The sequence below is a fragment of the Neophocaena asiaeorientalis genome, unplaced genomic scaffold (assembly GCF_003031525.2).
Source record: "Neophocaena asiaeorientalis asiaeorientalis breed wild unplaced genomic scaffold, Neophocaena_asiaeorientalis_V1.1 scaffold125, whole genome shotgun sequence".
NCBI lineage: Eukaryota > Metazoa > Chordata > Mammalia > Artiodactyla > Phocoenidae > Neophocaena > Neophocaena asiaeorientalis.
Window position 1 is genome coordinate 3,607,040 of NW_020174425.1, and position 19,170 is coordinate 3,626,209.

The 19,170-nt window shown below is 38.8% G+C and overlaps 1 long non-coding RNA gene across 1 annotated transcript in view; it reads left to right on the plus strand.

The window, feature by feature from the left end:
• Positions 1 to 1,636: 1,636 nt before the first annotated feature.
• Positions 1,637 to 19,170, plus strand: part of LOC112407391 (uncharacterized) — a 442,104-nt gene continuing 424,570 nt past the window's right edge. Inside the window, exons 1-3 of the long non-coding RNA XR_003004736.1 lie at positions 1,637 to 1,761; positions 2,914 to 2,976; positions 4,496 to 4,628. This is a non-coding gene — a long non-coding RNA (uncharacterized LOC112407391). The remainder of the gene's footprint in view (positions 1,762 to 2,913; positions 2,977 to 4,495; positions 4,629 to 19,170) is intronic.

Sequence of the window (19,170 nt, forward strand, 5' to 3'; positions counted from 1 at the left end):
TGCATTTTATCATTGTATGAAATGACAGTTTTTCCTCTGTGGTGAAATGAGACACAGCCTAGAGTGTACGAATCCATATTTACAGTTGGGATGCAATTCGCGTCGATATGAATCTTTTTCAGCCTACTGCCAGCCTCGGAGGGACTCTTTTCTTCCTGAACATGTGTGAATGTGCACGCAATCGAGTGGGCTCCTGGAAGGGAGGGAGGCAGCCGCGACGAAACTCTGAACAACCGGATTGACTATTACAGTTCTAAGGAGAAATTACATATTGAGAGCTAGCAAGAACATCCCTGAACGCTCCAAGTCTAACTTGGGTTAGAGAAAAGGTCTACCAGTGTACCTCCATCTGCACCCCTTGCCACCGAAGTACCAGACGCTACTTGTGCGTGAAAGACAGCGCACTGATTTAAAGAATGGAGGGGGAGGGGGGAGAGGCAAAAATCAAGGATACACCCTTATAAGCATTCTCCTACCACCTACATTTTTGCTCCCAAAGTTTTCACTCGTGTCCAAATCAGACTACTTTTTCTCGTTTACATTTAGTGATCCTCAAATGAATAATCTTTAGCTTATGGAGGTGAGAAGCAGTCGGAGGAATGGTTCGATTCTCCCGGTGCTGGCTCTGAATTCTCAAAGTTTTATTTTCCTGCTCATTGTAGGGAAATGGGTCACACTCTGAGTGAAAAAGACGGTTGATTCAAGCCAATAACTCTTTGTTCAAGTACTGCTTTGAAAATCACCAAGCTGCAGATCGTTACATGAAGCTTCGTCTTCTCACTGTCCACTTCTTCAGATGCGTCATTATTCAATCACGAAGTCATATTCCCCAGAGCCGACGTTAAGACGTTTCCGTAGAAGTGTATCTTGCCAAACTTGTTATCACCCTAAGGGAGCCCGCTGGCCTGGCCCAAGACCCCAGCCGCCGCGATGGTTACGAATCCCTTGTATTAGCGTCGTTCCAACTTGAAAAGCCAACTGGGCTGATCCAAAACCACCATCCAGGCGATTCTCAAAAGCTCTTTTAAGCTGTTGATTTCCCCCTACCCCCAACGTGAATCATGCCCCTTCCTTTGCATCCCCCTCCCGGTTAAACTTGGGGCGATTGCTAGCTCGCTTTTGGATTTTCTCCTGACGTGTTCTTAGCCCTCCATTTGGGGGCTGCTTTTATTGCTCCTTTGTTACCAGGCTGCGGTGTAGCTTTCCCGTCTTTTTCTTTCTCGAATGCCTATTTGCCTGGTATCGGCTTGTCTCCTTGGCAACGGCCAGGGAGGATTCGGAGCCCCAGGCTGGGGGGAGTGGGAAGGGGCGGAGCCGACGGGGGGTGGGCAGGGAGGTGGTGGAAGAGAAAGAGACGCAGAGCGAGAGACAAGACAGCGAAGCAGATGGCCGCACGAGGGGGCGGAGTCCCGGCGGGGCGTGGACGTCGCGAGCTCGACGGAGCCAATCAATTCCCTCAGCTCCTCCGGGGCTAGAAAACAAGTGTAAACACTTAGATTGATTAACCACGAGCGGTCCCTAGTTTAGGGTAGTAAAGTTGGTTTTCTTTCGATAAGAGAGCGCATTTTTAGCGTAGGTTGGAAAGCCGACAGTCCCCAGTAACTAGCAGGGGGAGGCGGTTTGAAATGCGCGAGGCGGGTGAAGGCGGAGGTGAGGAAGGAAGGGGCTGGGAAATGGGAAGAGGTCACTCTGCCTCGGAAACTACATAACGACTGGGAAGGACTTCCAAACAAGACTGGAACCAGTAGGAAGTTGTACAGTGTAAGTACATAGTTCCCCAGGAGTTCGGTGTTCTTACACCCCAAGCTAAAGGTTTCAAATCAAGTTCTAAGTATATAAATATGATTATATATATATATATATATGACTAAAGAACCCAAGTGGTCATAGTGAAAATGTAAAACTGGTAAATGCCTGTAACCAACTCACCAGGAGGAAACAGTCATTTATTCTCTTTTCACCACGCACTAGGGTATTTCTAAGAGGATGACAATCTGTATATGGTTTTCTCTAGAAAAAGAATGATATCTTTAGGATACCTCAGTTATTTTTTCCTTAAAATGTTAGCAGTAGAAGGGAATTTTTAGATAGTTCCACAAATTCCTTGAGGGCCTGCTGTATCCCTCAAGGCCTTGTTTTCCCATCAGAGAACAAGAGAGATGCAATGCAATCTTTGGCCTCCAGGAGCTTACTTTCTTTTTCTGGCCGTGTGGCTTGCAGGATCTTAGTTCCCCAACCAGGGATTGAACCACTTCCCTGTAGTGGAAGCCTGGAGCCCTAACCACTGGACCGCCAAGGAATTCCCTAGGAGTTTGCTTTTTAGTAGATTGCTTTAGGTGAATTGGATTATCTAGTTTCATCTAGTCTCTTACCAGATGAAGAAACAGTCCTGGGGAAGTTGCCAGATTATGTCAGTTGGTAGAGTCAGGGATAGAGCTCACCCCCTTGATGATTCCACATCTCTGGCTTCTTCCACTACTTCCGGTGCTGACTAACCTTCCCTTGATGGCACAGATTCATTGGATAGGTTGGTTATTCATAACTAAATTATTTCTTCGGCTCCTGCTAAGTACTAGGAAGGGGCTAGACATCAGTTGACACCAGGGAAGAGGATGAACATGTCTGTCCTCTCATGTAACTTCCACTTCGCATTATTATCTCTTAAAATTTCTTAGAATATGAAGAAAGAGAACAAAGGATGGGATTAACTGTGTGCTTAGAAGAAAGCAAACAAACGAAAAAACAATAAAGATGCGGGCCACGTTCTAGATTCCAAATTAAATATACCTTTTTCATTTGAAAGCATTCATTCAACATTCATTCATTCACAAAGTACAAGATCACACTGTGTTAATGGTGCGGTGCTCCGTTTTTCATCTTAGGTCTTATATTACCTGAACTTTAATTCCACAGAAATTGATTAACGTGGAATACAGTGTGGAGCAAAGCAGACACAGCCCGTCATTCATTCAACAGGTACTTATTGATTTCCTATCATGTGCTAGGTATGTGGAACATATCAGTGAACAAAAGAGACAAGAAAGCTTTATGGAGCTTACATTCTCGAGAAGGGAGAAAACAAACTTTCATAAATGTAAGTAAGCAGATTATATGGAATACTAGTAGTACGTAAGTGTTGGGGTGGAGGCAAAGTAAGGGGGATATGAGTGCAGGGTTGAAATTCTATATAGGAGGTCAGGGAAGGCCTCACTGAGAAGATAAACTTTGAGCAGATTTGAGGTGAGGGAATTGTTCAGGTGCACCTAACCTAGCAAGAGAAGGAGAAATCAGAGTTGAACAAAAAGATCACAAATAGATAAGTCATTATAAATAATCATATGTGTTCTGAAGGGAAATGTAGGGTGCTATAAGATAGTCTAATTTAGTTGAGAGGGTTTCAGAGGGCCTTTTAAAGGAGTGACAATTTAAGAGGAAACCTAAAGGATAAGTAGGCATTAACCAGGTAAAGTGGTGGAAAATTGTATTCAGATGGAGTAAAGCCCCTGAGGAGGGAAGAGTTCAAATGGGTTTGGGGGGAATGTCAAGAGATTGGATTGGCCATATTTTTGGGTGCCTATAAAATGTTCTAGTAGAAAAGTTAAATGTGCAGGTGTAGGAGTCTGGAGCTCAAAGACTGGTTTGGAATGCAAATATAGATATATGATCATTCCAGATGTCATTATTTTCTGAAGCCAAGTCATGAACGTATACAGAGAGAGTGCAGAAATACCTAAATACCTAAATAACTCTAAATACCTTCTGCCTTAAGAGGCTGGGTAGATATTTGTCAATTATACCTTAATAAAGTATAACATAATATAACATAAAGTAATAAAGTAAGATAAAAATCAGTGAATAGAAAAAAAGAGAGAGGTTGGGTAGAAAAGAAGGCTAGCTGGCAAAGAAGACTGAGAAGGAACCTCCAAGGAGGAGACAGAAAACCAGGACAATGTCCTGTCTAGAAAATCAGTGAAGACAGTGTCTCAAGAAGGAGTGGTTAGTTTTGTCAAATGCTGTTGAGAAGTCAAATAAAGACTGAAAAGTTTCCATTGGCTGTTGCTGGTTATAGAACAGCATTCTGTATACAGAATACAGAAGTTACTAGTTATGGGCTCCAGAGCAGTTTTTATCCTATGTTGAGAGTGGAATGCAGATTTAGTGTGTTAAAGAGTAAATGGGAGGTGAAGAAGATGACAGCATAAATAGTCCCTTCTTTATGAAGCTTGGCTGGGTAGAGGGTGTAGAGACAGGGAAGTAGCTGGAAAGGGAAGGTGTAATGTTTTTTGTTTGGGTTTGTGTTGTCTTGGATGGAAGATACTAGAGCAAAGTTAACTACTCTGGAAATTAATCCAGTAGAAAGGAAAATGTTACAGATATAAGAGAGAAAAAGAACAGTGAATGGAATGAGGTTCCTAAGAATGCAGGAGGGAATGGAGATGTAGGGCACGTGCTGAGATACTGACTTTTGAAAGACTCTACTCCTTTCCTGTAACAGGGGAAGAAGAGGATGGTCAAGACTGACATGGCTGGAAGATGAGAGAACTCCCTCCTGATGGTTTCTGCTTGCCTTTGAAATTCATCAGCTAAGGGCGAGGAAGAGAAGTCGGGGTGTGATTATATTATAGAAGGTATGGAATAATAATGGGGAAGCATAGGATTGAGACTTCTGGGCATAGTAAGATTTTAGAGCAATAATGAGTACCCATTTGAGGTTGATAAATCCCAATGATGCTTAGTCAGTATATCAAAGTTTCTCTCTCAAATAAATTCTTAAGTGAAAAATAGTATCTATTACAATCCTCTTTAAGATTACCAGCTATTCCCTTTCCCAGCCTATACCCAGTTTTTAAAAATTGAAGTATAGTTGATTTACAGTGTTGTGTTACTTACTGCTGTACAGCAAAGTGACTCAGTTATACATATATATGCATTCTTTTTCATATTCTTTTCCATTATGGTTTGTCACAGGATACTGAATATAGTTTACTGTGCTATACAGTAGGACCTTGCTGTTTATCCATTCTATATATACCAGTTTGCATCTGCTAATCCCAAACTCCCGGTCCAACCCTCACCAATCCCCCACCCCCTTGGCAACCACCAGTCTATTCTCTATGTCCCTGATTCTGTTTCATAGATAGGTTCATTTGTGTCATATTTTAAGATTCCACATATAAGTGATATCATATGGTATTTGTCTTTCTTTTTTTTTTAATTTATTTATTTTTGGCTGTTTTGGGTCTTTGTTGCTGCACGCGGGCTTTCTCTAGTTGCGGCAAGTGGGGGGCTACTCTTCATCGCGATGCACGGGCTTCTCATTGCGGTGGCTTCTCTTGTTGCGAAGCTCAAGAGACGGGCTCTAGGCACACGGGCTTCAGTAGTTGTGGCACGCAGGCTCAGTAGTTGTGGCACACAGGCTTAGTTACTCCGTGGCATGTGGGATCTTCCCGGACCAGGGATCGAACCCATGTCTCCTGCATTGGCAGGCGGATTCTTAGCCACTGCGCCACTAGGGAAGTCCCTGTCTTTCTCTTTCTGACTTACTTCACTTAGTATGATAATCTGTAGTTGCATCCATATTGTTGCAAATGGCATTATTTTGTTCTTTTTTATGGTTGAGTAGTATTCCATTGTATAAACGTACCACATCTTCTTTATCCATTCATCTGTTGATGGACATTTAGGTTGTTTCCACCTCTTGGCTATTATGAATAGTGTTGCTATCCAATTTGTATTATGCCTATACAGTCAATATCTGCACAAAAATATAGAGTAAACTAGGTCTGCTTTTATAAACTCCATTTCAGTTAATCCTGTATGATTTTGTACAGATATGTATAAACAGAATGGAAAAGGGAAGAGAACCTACTGGGTGCTAGGCACTGCACCATGTGAGCCTGTGCTAGGCTTGTGTTTCACCCTTACAACAAACCCATGGACTTGAATCATTATCCCCATTTTATAGATTTGGCAATTGATGTTCAGCAAGGTTTGGGAAGTGAAATTCACCTAGTGTGTTAACCATTGTGTGTTGAGGGCTATCTGATTTTAGGAATCTAATAAAATCTCAAGTGGTTGTAACAGCAAAGTGGGCTCTCATAGTAGGAGCTTTATTAATTTTTTAATTGGTACCATGTACTAAAATTTTAACTTTAAACTTGCTTTAGTGTTCTTTATTAACTATCCAATAGCACTCAAATAGAAAGATTCTTTCATGGTTAGGAAACATCAGAGTCACTGATTATCTGATCTGAAGGCTCAAGGACTAATACCTAGAATAGGAATGAAGCTTCTGGAATGTTAGATCCCCTCCAGATACTTAGGTGATTACTACAAAACCACTAGAAGCTTGAGTATATTTTTAATTACTGCTCTTCAGGCGTATTGATCGACTTAGCAAGAGTTTATATATTTGAAAAAATCCCAAAGGGTAAGATACACTCTAGATTAGAGAAAGGTTAAAAAAAAAAAAAGCAGGAAAACCCCCAAAATTTTAAAGAAAAAGTTTTCTCCAGAAATTTTGAATCAAAGCTTATCTACAGTAGCATTTTCTAGAATTTGCAGTATTTATCCTCTAAGGGACAGGCTGAAAACTTTCCGTATCAGCTTTTGAAAGAGCTGAGTTGGGAGAGGGAGATAATTCCCTTCCCATCTTTGTTTCCAGAGGTAACAGGCAAGTAAATAAAGAAAAACAATCAAAGTTTACATTAAAAGGATGTGGTTCCTAGTCTTATAGAGTTATCTAACTAGTCAGCCAGAAATGAGAGTAGAAAATTCACATGGAAAAAAAGTTGAATTTTCAGTGTGACATCATAGGAACCATGTAAAGGTTCATTTTTCATTGTTATTTTAAAGTCATGGGGCTTCCCTGGTGGTGCAGTGGTTAAGAATCTGCCTGCCAATGCAGGGGACATGGGTTCGATTCCTGGTCTGGGAATATCCCACATGCCGTGGAGCAGCTAAGCCCGTGAGCCGCAACTACTGAGCCTGCACTCTAGAGCCCGTGAGCCACAACTACGGAGTCCGCGTGCCGCAACTACTGAAGCCCGTGCACCTACAGCCCGTGCTCCACAACAAGAGAAGCCACCGCAATGAGAAGCCTGCACACCACAACGAAGAGTAGCCCCCGCTCGCCACAACTAGAGAAAGCCTGCACGCAGCAATGAAGATCAAACACAGCCAAAAATAAATAAATTTATAAAAAAATAAAAATAAAGTCATAAATACTTTCTGATATTAAAAAGTAGATTAAACCCCTGAGATACTTGAACTATTCTATGGCTCAAGAAATTAAAGTATAAAATCATATCAAACATTTATCTCTATTCCAAATGATAATGGAGTTTTTAAAAAAGGATATGTTAACCTTTAGAAATCACTTGTTGCAGCCAATAAATTGACAGGTTTTTATTAAGCTGCTGCTAAACCAGACTTCATTAAGGCCCCCTCCAGTCTGATGGACATTTCAGTGCCTTTAGCACTCTGTTAGGCTTTCTGATGGGATGATTTGGAAGGATGATGACATTCATTTTTTCAACTGATATTTATTAAGCACCTACTTTATACCAAGCACTGGGTGATAGTGCTTTGCCTACGATAGCTCACTGAATCCGCAGAGTAATTTTATAAGGTAGAAACCATTGCTTCCTATGTCTTCACAAATCAAGTCCTGCAGAGGTTACATAACATGTTCATTTTTTTGCTGCTTTTAAGTGGTCTGGGCTGGGTTGGGTTCTGAATCCAGCTCTTGGTGTTTCCAAAGCTTGTGGCACTGTTTCCCTGGATACCATGCTGTCTTAAAGTAAGAATTTTACAGGCTGTTTCCAGTTCTCCTGGAGGTTACAAAAATGCCCAAGAGACACTAGAAATTAACCAAAAGGCATTCAACTTCATTTATGCATTGTGAGAGAAGTATTTAGGGCCACGTCCATAAAATGAGAATTAGCATTCAGAAAATCACACACGCACACGCACACAAAATCTGACAGATAAGATTCTTGAACCTGGAAACATCCTTAGTAACTCTATCCAGAATATAGTTATTGCAAATCAGATCTTGGTGTAATTAAATAAAAACATGGTTAAGTTGCACTCAGATCTCACCTCTATCTTTTCTGGAGGCAGAAGTGTGAGTCTGGCTGAGGGCAGAGTAAAGCCATTGGAATGTAGTTAAAACAGAGTGTAGAACTAGAAAGAGGAAGTTACAGTTGGGAAGGAAATCAAGATATGAGATGGGAGGTGAGATCAGAGATGAGAAGGTGCAGGACTGCTGTAGGAAGACTGTAAGTATTCCTGGAAAGAAAGAAAATCACAGCAGAGAATGTAGGGGTGATGACAATGGGACATTCTTCCATTAAGTCTGCAGTTGGAATTTGATTTACATTGTGGTTGTAGGTTTTACAATTTTAAGCAATTTTACATATGTTTCATTTAATACCCACAGTAAATTAAGGCATCAATTAAGTTAATTCCCAATGATAAGAGAGTTAAATAATTTGCTTCAAGTCCTAACTATAGCTGCTCAGACCAGCCAGTGTCTTGTGGTCGGCTGGGACAAACAGGGACTTTCTCACTGTCCCATCCGCTGTCTCTGCCCTTGTGTAGCCTTTTCCCACTCCTATTCCACCTTAATACTTAATAAAAGGATAATCATGCTGTGTTTCTAATTGATTTCGAGTTTTCTCATTGCTTCAAATACTACTTTTATGCCAGTGACATTAACATCAGAAATACCTGTCCTAACTGCTACCCCAAATTCCAGATCTGTATTTTCTGCTGTCTCCTTACTGGGCATTGCTGTGTGTGTATTACTCACCACTCCCTCAAACTCAGGTTATCATTTTCCCACCCAAACCAGCATCACATTCTGAAAGGATTTCTTTAGCTTTCTTGGAGACATTTTGGACTCATTTTTCTCCCTCACTTTCCAGGCTAAGAATAGAACCAGATATAAGGCCCCCTTTAGGATTCAGTGGCCACTCTACACAATATATACATATATTAAATCCTTACATTGTACACAAACTAATACAATGTTAATATGCCAATTACATCAAATAAAAAAAAGACAAACAAAAAGAATTAAAAACTAAAACGAACTAACAAACTAAAACAAAGCCTGAAGCTTTTGCCTGTTTGGTCAGCTCATAAACTTTTCTTTCCATCTCCACATCTCTCTTTCACATCTTGGACACATTTTTCCTTATGTTACCTTTTCTCTCTTTAAAATTACCATTTGTTAGACTTTACAAAATATAAAAATAATTCAGTAGTAAGGAAAGTACTGGAATTCTCATTGTATGATTTATTACAGCTCAGAACACCCCATGGATCATCTTTGTCAAATTATGTTGATTTTTTCCTTTCAAACAACTTTGGTATTTTCTCAACCAGTGCTAAAATTGAAATCAAGGTTTTTGATGAGTTCTGCCTGAATTACCTCCTAGGTAGTTTCTCCCCTCTCTAGGACATTTTATGCCACAAATATCTCCCCTCTAACTCCCTTGATCAAAAACTGACTTTCAATTGCCTGGGACCTAACCCTCCTTTCCTGACTTCCAAAATACTTTATAATCTGTCCCCATAATCTCCAGGCAGAGGAGTAGTTTGGGTCATTGAGGGACAATTTATTAAACTCTTCCCTGTAATTGTTTCATCTGCCTCCTGGCAAAGAACTAGTAATTACAAGTTGTTAGTATAGCCCCATTAAATATTCTTTATAGAGAGAAGGTTGAAGAACTTCTTCTTCAAGGTATTTCATAATTTAAAACAATTTAGGAAACCAGTTCTCCACCGGCTTCTCTTCTTAGGGGTGAAAAAGGAGCAGATTTCAAGGAGATGGTGGACTGATCTCCCTTTTTGTCAAAGAGAGAGTCCTGACTTTGAACTTCTCATGTCCTTTTCCAGTCTCGTATGTTTGACCCAACCACAAGAACCATTGCACCAGAAGAGGCAAAACCCCCCTAAGAGGGAGAGAAGAGAAAACAGCAACTGGTAAATCATAGACATTTCCTCCTGATTATGTAGACAAGACCAGTTTTTCCTTCCTGATGAAAATATTTTTTCATGTCCGTAACATTTCATTTTCTCACACTAACACTTAATTTCCTTGGCTGGATCCCCTGTCTTTTTTTTCCCCCACCATACTTTAAATGTCCTAACTACTTTTAGTGAATTTAAACTACACAGTGTCCATTAATTGCCTGAAACAGGTAATATTTCCCCCTGTATTTGTTTTATATTCTTTTCACTAGATGGCAAAAACTCTGCAACTTTTGAATTTACAAAGTCCATGTTATGATAATTGTGGTTTCTTGAGAGTATCCCATAATAAGCAAGACAGAATTATTATATTTTAGACTTTAGACTTCATCACTACTTTTTTGAAAAGAATTTGATTTTCACTTGATTCATTCAATTTAATGGTAGAAAACAGTAAAACATTATTTGACACCAGATAGGCAAACATCTACTTATGTTGTTATGTCCATATCTTTCAACTTAATTCTTTTTTAAGTCCTTAATGAGTCTTCAGGATGATTTCATAAAATATATTAAGATGTAGTTTATGTCACTGTATGAACATCTATATTACATTATATATGATTTACATTATCTATATTATATATCACATATGATTATTATAGTGTAGTATGCATGGGGTACAATAGGAAGTTAAGAACATTGATTTTCATTGTCATTGTATCAGCACTCATAGGAACAAGCAACTATCCTTTGAAATGATCACTTTGTCAGAACACCCATCAGACAAGTGCCAATCTTCAAATCAGTTTGGGGAACATTCCTCTTTGGGTCAGGCCTCACAAGCCACACAAGAAACTCTGCCTCAATATTTTATAACTGTGTTTTATGATGATAATTTTTATTACTATAAACTGTATACCACTTTGATCACTGACTTTAATAATACTAACACCTTCTAGGTACATGAAAAAGTGTTCAATTAACTTTCAAAATATAATTTTATTCACTGTGCTTTTGGCTGTCTTTAAAATTAATACTTGTCTTTAGAGAGTGTGCCACTCTTGGGGTGAAGCAGCCATGGTGTAGTGGGACTGCGGTGTTTGAAGACATAGGTTCAATTTCAGGTTCAAACACTTGGTAGCTATGTTGTGACCTTAGACAGTTGACTGAGGTTCTCTGAGCCCTTTGCAAGATATGGATAAAAATTCATATCTTAAAGAGTTTTGGGGGTAATGTATTATTGTTGTTTTAAGATATACTCTGTGAGAGGTTTTCTGTTGGGATTTGAATGAAAATAGGCAGGAGATAAGAGAAATGTTTTGAGATAATACATGTTATTACATGTATATATACATGTACACATACATGTTAATACATGTATATATAAACATGTTATTACATGTATATATAATACATGTTATATAGCCTGGGACCCAGCACTTAGTAAGTCCTCGATAAATGTGGGGATTCTTTTTCTTCTTGGAATAAGGGGGAATCAGGGAAAACCTCAGAAGAGATTTTGAAGTAAAAGGGAAATAAGCAAACATATATCAGTAGAGCTGTTATTAAGTACTCGTTTAAGTAAGGATTTGCAGTGAACCCATATCTTGACTTCTCTCTTGGGCAGAATTCCTGAAGGAATTCTGAGAGAAGCTGACTAGAGACTAGAGAAGGTGCTAGAAGGCAGTAGAATTGGTAGTTGTCTTTTTCGTCCAGTAAGCCAGCTGCTCTCATGAGGGAGGTGGGATTATATTTCTTAATTAATGTTAATTTTAGTTAATGTTTAGACTTTTACATGATTAAGCAAATGCTATATCTCCACATTTTGCTTTTCTTATATCTTTTCTCAATCTGTGCTTTTCCTGAAATATGCTACAAAACCGAGCTGTTTAATATAAGTCGGCGTTTTGCCCTCCTTCCTTGGACATCTCTTCATCTGAGGCTTAGCCAGCAGAGAGGTGTCAGAATAAAACCACAATTTGAAAAATCTGCAATAGATTTTTTTTAATCCCACCCTTCTCATAGAAAGCCCAGGTAGAGTAATGAGTATCTTCAGGTTCTCTCTCTTTTTTTTTCCTGAGTGCTAATTAAAAATCTTGTTAGCAGCAATCTATTAATAATTTATTTATGCCCTGAATTTCTTTGGGCAGTATTTTGTTATCCATATACAAATTTTATTTTTGCAGTTTTTGCTTTTTCCTCCAGTTTTGAAAAAAATATTAAAAAGAGGATCATATTTATAACAATTACGATCCTCACAATGACTTTCATCATCGTCATGATTACAGAATGTGAAATGTGTGTATACCAGGAGGCAGGAAGCATCATTCATTCTGCTTGGTGTAGCAGTTAAGAGTTCTACGATCAAATAAACTTAGTTTTGGGTCTAGGCTCTGTGAAGCAAGCACTGGTACCATTTCAATGATGGGAAAGATACCAAGGTTTGGAAAGGTGAAGTGATTTTGCTTAGATCACACTGAAAATAAGCAGCAAAAGTACTCTCAAGGGCCTGGAAATTGCGTTTAAAAGTGCCCTTTCCCTTACAGAGCAAGAACCTTAGAACTTCATGGAAGATTAGACATCGCATTCAAACTGTGCTCTTGCTATGCAGTGCCATCAGTATCATGTGATTCAGGGTTGATGTCTAGCCCAAATTTAAACGTGCCTTCATGTTGAATAATGAATCTGACTGAAGGAAATAATCTCATAATCTCATAAGTCTCTGAATCATAAGAAATGGGAACAATAGACTCTTACAAGGTTAAAATTTCTCAAATTGGAGTAATACTTACATTGCTAGAATTTTGGGATTTGTTTATTTATTTATTTTGGGCTGTGCCGCGCAGCATGTGGGATCTTAGTTCCCCAACCAGGGATTGAACCTGCGCCCACTGCATTGGAAGCACAGAGTCTTGACCACTGGACCACCAGGGAAGTCTCTGGGATTTATTTTTAAACTAATATTTCTTTAAAGGCCTCACATAAGTGAAACCTCAGCAGAATTTCTTAAATATTAATCTCAAACTTCACCTATAAAATAAAGCTATAAAATGTTACCACATTCATAAAATTGAAAAACATTATAATTAAGCTTAGCATTTGTCTTTTATTTATTATGGTTGCAAAAGCATAGTAGTAGTTTCGGCAATTATCAGTACAGTATGACTCTATCATCAAGTGCTTTGACACTAGGATAAATCTGCAAATATCAATAAATAAAAGTGATACTAGAGTTCTCTTATCAAAAACTTAAATGGAATAAATGGGTAGATTCTGGCTTAGTGATGCATCCCAACAATTTCTCAGGTGGATAGTCAGGAGGAAGCCTGATGTATTGTATCCCTTGATTTAGTTTCTCTAGAAAAAGTAGGTATGTATTGCCAATTCCATATCACAAGGAGAAGAACTCTGAAATATTTAACTACCTCTGTATCATTTTTCTATATTTTTAAGCACAGGGCCTTAAGTAAAATACAGTTATGCCTATTAGATCAAATGTAACAATAAAAATTTGAAATGTGTAGTGTAGTCAGCCCATTTAAATGTTGATCCAGTCAAATATAGATTTAGTAGATGATAAAAATCTGGCTTGTTCTAAATACAGAAAGGGTAGGAAAGGCACTGACTGAAAGGATCAAAGATGAGGGGATCCAGGTTGCCCAGAGTGGAGGCCAGTTGAAGTAAAGATCACAAAATAAAATAAAGAAAATATGGTTTGTCTTGGCTCAGGAGGTACCTGAATTTGCAGTGCTTGTGGAGATACTCATCAAATACTGGAGAGGGTCTTGGTGTCTTCTTGAAGCCGTATGTGAGGATGAGGATTCTGACATCCTTGTTTTTAGGGGTGGCTCCTACCTTGATAATGAGTCAGCTATGAACCTTCCTTGATACCTGTTATGCAGAAGCCAAGTGGAGTGTCCCACAAGTGAATGATGGGACTTAAAGAAGTATTGTATTTTAGTGAAACTCTTATATCACTCTACACAGGGGTCTCACAGAATTTTTTGGCTCTGAATTTTGGTGTCTGTGGCTCTTCTCTGGTGAAATCGAGCCTGGGAAAGCATGGTGCTGAAAGTGATCCAGTACATTAAATACTATTTCTGTTCTTTGTTTTGCTGTCTTTCATCCAGGTCCTCTTGACAGGAAATTTATTATTATTTTTTTTATGAAATTTATTATTTTTAAAAAAGAAGTATTTCATTTTGAAAACGAAAATGTTTATAATAATTACATGTCAGCTTCAATATCTCTACTAGTTGTTCCTTGTTCTCATTGCTGCTCACATGAAACCCTCAAGCTCAGTCAGGTAAACCTCCACTGTTTCATGAGGCAGCCACACCTGGAATGAGAGCACTTGGGATCTGGTACCCAGACAGGAGGTGGAAGTAGCCCTCTCAGGATACCAGTGCCCCAGCTTTTCACAGAGGAATTGATGCTTCTTTGACTGACCCCTGTTTTCTCTGCCAAAGAACATTTGGAAGAGATTTGCATCATGTAACTTGCCTCGTTGGCAACTTTGTTTCTTTCTTAGCCAAGAAGAAGCAAGGGGTTCATCAAACCAAATTTGAACCTTCAGCTACTCCACTTGAAAAATCATGATGGTTGGTATAAGAATCAGCAAGGTCTTTGAAGTTCTCTGGCATGCAAGGCAAATTATAACTGGCTTCTTAACTGAAATTTAAGTTTCCTTTTGAGTTGTTTGGTATCCTGGGCACAGAGTTACCAGACTTCCATAACCATCACCATGGGTATTTTTATATTACAATTATATATTATGTTTCATCTTTCTCTCACTAGGTATGTTTCATCCTTTATTTGAATAGTTAGGCCAAGAGAATACAAATTTATTCTTGAGTTGAATAAATTCAAGTTGCACAATAATTAGGTGATTATTGAGAAAGAAGTATTTTATTACCCTCATACTGGGTTTTTATATCCAGTAGAGCACCAGTAATGGAATTTCCTGTAATCAAGTATGATAGAAGTTCACTAAGAACCTGAATCTTCTTTAGACATTGCCAATTAATAGAAATGAATATTCCATTTAAAGTTATTGTAAACTATTGGCTATATTCCCTGTGCTGTACAATATATCCTTGTAGCTTATTTGTTTTATACATAGTAGTTTGTACCTCTTCATCCCCCTCCCCCTACCTTCCCCCTCCCCCTTCCCTCTCCCCATTGGTGACCACCTGTTTGTTCTCTATATCTGTGAGTCTGTTTCTGTTTTGTTATATTCATTTATTTGTTTTATTTTTTTTGGATTCCACATATAGGTGATAACGTAAAGTGTTTGTCTTTCTCCATCTGATTTACTTCACTGGGTGTGATACCCTCCAGGTCCATCCATGTTGTTGCAGATGGCAGAATTTCATTCTTTTTTATGGCTGAGTGATATTCCATACACATATATATGTATATACACTCATATACGTGTGTGTGTGTGTGTGTGTGTGTGTGTGTGTGTGTATGTGTGTGTGTACGCCGCATCTTCTTTATCCGTTCATCTGTTGATGGTTGCTTGGGTTGCTTCCATGTCTTGCCTGTTGTGGATAGTGCTGCCATGGGCACTGGGGTGCACGTATCTTTTTGAATTAGTGTTTTCCTTTTCTTCGGATGTATGCCCAGGATTGGGATTGCTGGATCATATGGTAGTTCTATTTTTGATTTTTTGAGGAGCCTCCATGCTGTTTTCCATGGTGGCTACACCAATTTGCCTTCCCACCAACAGTGTACAGGGGTTCCCTTTTCCACATCTTTGCCAGCATCTGTCATTTGTGGTCTTTTGATGATGGCCATTCTGATGAGCATGGGGTGATATCTCACTGTGGTTTTGATTTGCATTTCCCTGATGGTTGGTTGGTGATGTTCAGCATCTTTTCACATGCCTATTGGCCGTTTGTATGTCTTCTTTGGAAAAATGTCTATTTAGGTCTTCTGTTGGGCACTGCTTTTTTGTACTTCTTCTTGCTCATAGCTTTTACTGTCTGGCGGGTCCCCTGGATTTCTCTCCACTCTACTATTGGCTGAGTCTATGCATCTCAAATGCCCCAAGTCAGGGGATCTTCTAGAGAGTCAGTCACTACCCATAGAGCACATCTGTTGGACCAAGCTCTAGCATCAGGTCAGCACCAGCATAGAGACAGATGGTTATCCTGGTTTAGGAGTTGCTCCAGGCTCTGCCCCAAGCAAACGTGGCCAGGGGATTGATGTCGTGATGGCTACATTTGAGAGACTCCTCAAAGTGGTCTGTGGACACACTTGGCACCAGCGTAACTGGCAGAAGAAATAACCCTTCTGGGAGAATGACCTTTGAGGTCACTTCTATCTCTAAGAGTCTCTAACTGCCAATTCTGAATGAGATTCAATTAGTATGTGTTGGATGATTGCTGCATGCCAGGTATTCTCCCATACACTGTCTCATTTATTTCTTGTAACAAAGCAGGGAGTGTTTTTACCTTAGTTCACTGAATCTAAGATGCTACTAGTTATAAGCTGAACCATTATTTTATGTACCATTAAGACTGAAAGAAAATTGCCAGTTAAATTTTGACACAATATTCTCTTATTACTTAGCTTTTCATTTAAGTGTGCATATCAAAACAGCCTTCTTAGACTTATATAGACGTAGTTTCTTATTTACATATCATTTTTTATATATACATTGAAAAGAAAATATAGTAAAATAAATCAGTTAAGGTATTCTGGAAAATATAGAAATGGATATTCAATAAATCAATCAACATGTATTTATTTAATGCTTCTTTTTTTTGCAACGTTCCAGGGTTTTTTAAAAATTTATTTATATATTTATTTATTTATTTTGGCTACACTGGGTCTTAGTCGCAGCATGTGAGATCTTTTAGTTGTGTCATGCGGACTTCTTAGTTGCGGCACGCAGACTTCTTAGTAGCGACATGCAAACTCTTAGTTGTGGTATGCATGTGGGATCTAGTTCCCTGACTAGGAATCGAACCTGGGACCCCTGCGTTGGGAGCATGGAGTCTTACCCACTGGACCACCAGGGAAGTCCCTATTCAATGCTTCTGAGTTTAAAGATTTTAAAGTACTGCTGTCAGACTCTGTCGTGATGGCAGCAGAGCTTCCTAGAACCTGGAAGGGATGGCATTCTCACTGCGCCCGATTTGAGTGCAGTTATAGTGGATCATTCTTTAGTGAGAGTCAGCTAACCAACCCCTCCCCTCAACCCCTACTTTTGATCATTGGCCTCACACACTAAAGCATTGACTTCCTGTTATACTCACAGAAAATAGAGCCATGAGGTGCTCATGAACTTTTAAGTTGAAGTACCATTATTGAAATTCATGCACTGTGACGTAGGTGTGTGATAAACACATCTCTTTCCCTGAGATTAAGAAAAACTATAATACGAGCATATGTGATAAGAACTGCCCTCTCTTCTAATTGCCCTGCTGTCTCTAAGTACTTTTATGCCCTTTCTAAGCCCAGTTTTGTCCTCGCTGGTTGGCCTGTGGTAACTTAGCCTGTAGGAATTTTCTTCCAGGGCACAATCTTCTGTACCAAGAATCAGCAACATTTTTATGGGAAGGGTCAGATATATTAGTTTCCTAGGCTGCCACTAAACATACCACTAAACAACAGAAATTCATTTCTGTTAGTGTTTGAAAACAACAGAAATTTATTCTCTTACAGTTTGGAGGCTCTGAGGAAGAAACTATTCATGCCTCTTTTTGAGCTTCTGGTCATTGCTGGCAATCCTTGGTGTTCCTGGGCTAGTAAATGCCTCACTCCAATCTCAGTTTCTATCTCCGCAAGATTCCTTCCATGTATTTCTTTGTCTTTTCTTCTTCTTAGGGTCCAGGCTGGCATGAATATTTTGTTTCTGTTGAACCCACTACAGAGGGCCATGAAATTGCTCAACTTTGTTGTCACACAAAAGCAGCCACAGACAATACCTAAACAAATGAGTGGGCTGTGTTCCAATAACATTTAATTTATAGACACTGAAATTTGAATTATATATAATTTTCACATGTCCTGAAGCATGGTTCTTCTTTTGATTTTTATGCAACAATTTAAAAGACATTTCTTAGTCTGTGGGCCATATAAAAACAGGCGGGGGTTGGGGACAGCCAGATTTGACCCATGGGCCATAGTTTGCCAACATCTGATATATAGTGTTGGTCAGCAGACAGAGGTAACTATAGGGTAATTTTTCTTCCTTCTGCTCATAAACAAAAGAGCCAACTTCTGAGAAAATCTGTTTGTGATTTGCATCAAGCAATTTTTGTTAGATAGCTTCATGTTTCAGCAGAGAGGAAACCAGACTGATCAGTAATGATGCCTGTTTGGCAGCATCATTCCCAGTGTGCTTGCCAAAATTTTGGTGAGGATTTTGCTGTCAAGATTAAGAGGTGATGCACGCTTAAATGAAGAACATGACCTGGGGTCCTTATGTTGAAGGATTAGAGCATTTCCCTCATGGGCTCATAGTACTCCTGCTGCCAAATGTTTGAGTATGCTTTTGAGGTGATTTTAAATTAAAGGCATTTTGTGACTTAGTACTACATGGCATTCTGGTGAGATGTTGTCAATCCCTAGATACTCATTCAAGGCCAGTTATTAGATAATACTCTGCACATCTGAACAGACTTTATCTTCTAATACTAAGAGTTGTTAAGTCATCCGGGTGTAAAAATAAATCTAAACATTCTGGTTTATCGTGAAAATTGTTTCTAGTAAAATTTAAGTAATAAAAATTTGTTGAGGCTATTATTAAAGATTGAGATTATATATTTGCTTTTTTCTAATTACAAAACCAATACATGATCTTTGTAGCAATTAAAATAATTCCAAAAATTAATAATATAAAGAGTGAAAGTTTCCCATAATCCCAGTTTCCAGAGATAATTTCTGAAGAGATGTTGGTAGTTATTTTTCCAAAAATTTCCACCCCATGTAATTGTGAAAGCAAATGAAAAAGAATACTGAACAGATATTTTACATGTTTCAAGAGATTTGGGGACAAAGTTTATGAACATAAAGAGCAAAGTATGATTAGTTATAAATACCTAATTACACATTAAATTCATAGTATGCTGATAATAGGATATGAAAAAGTCATATTTCCAAAAAGTAGAGAATGTTTCCAAAAAGTAGAGAATGACTCAGTGTAAATAACTTGCATATATATATATATATGTA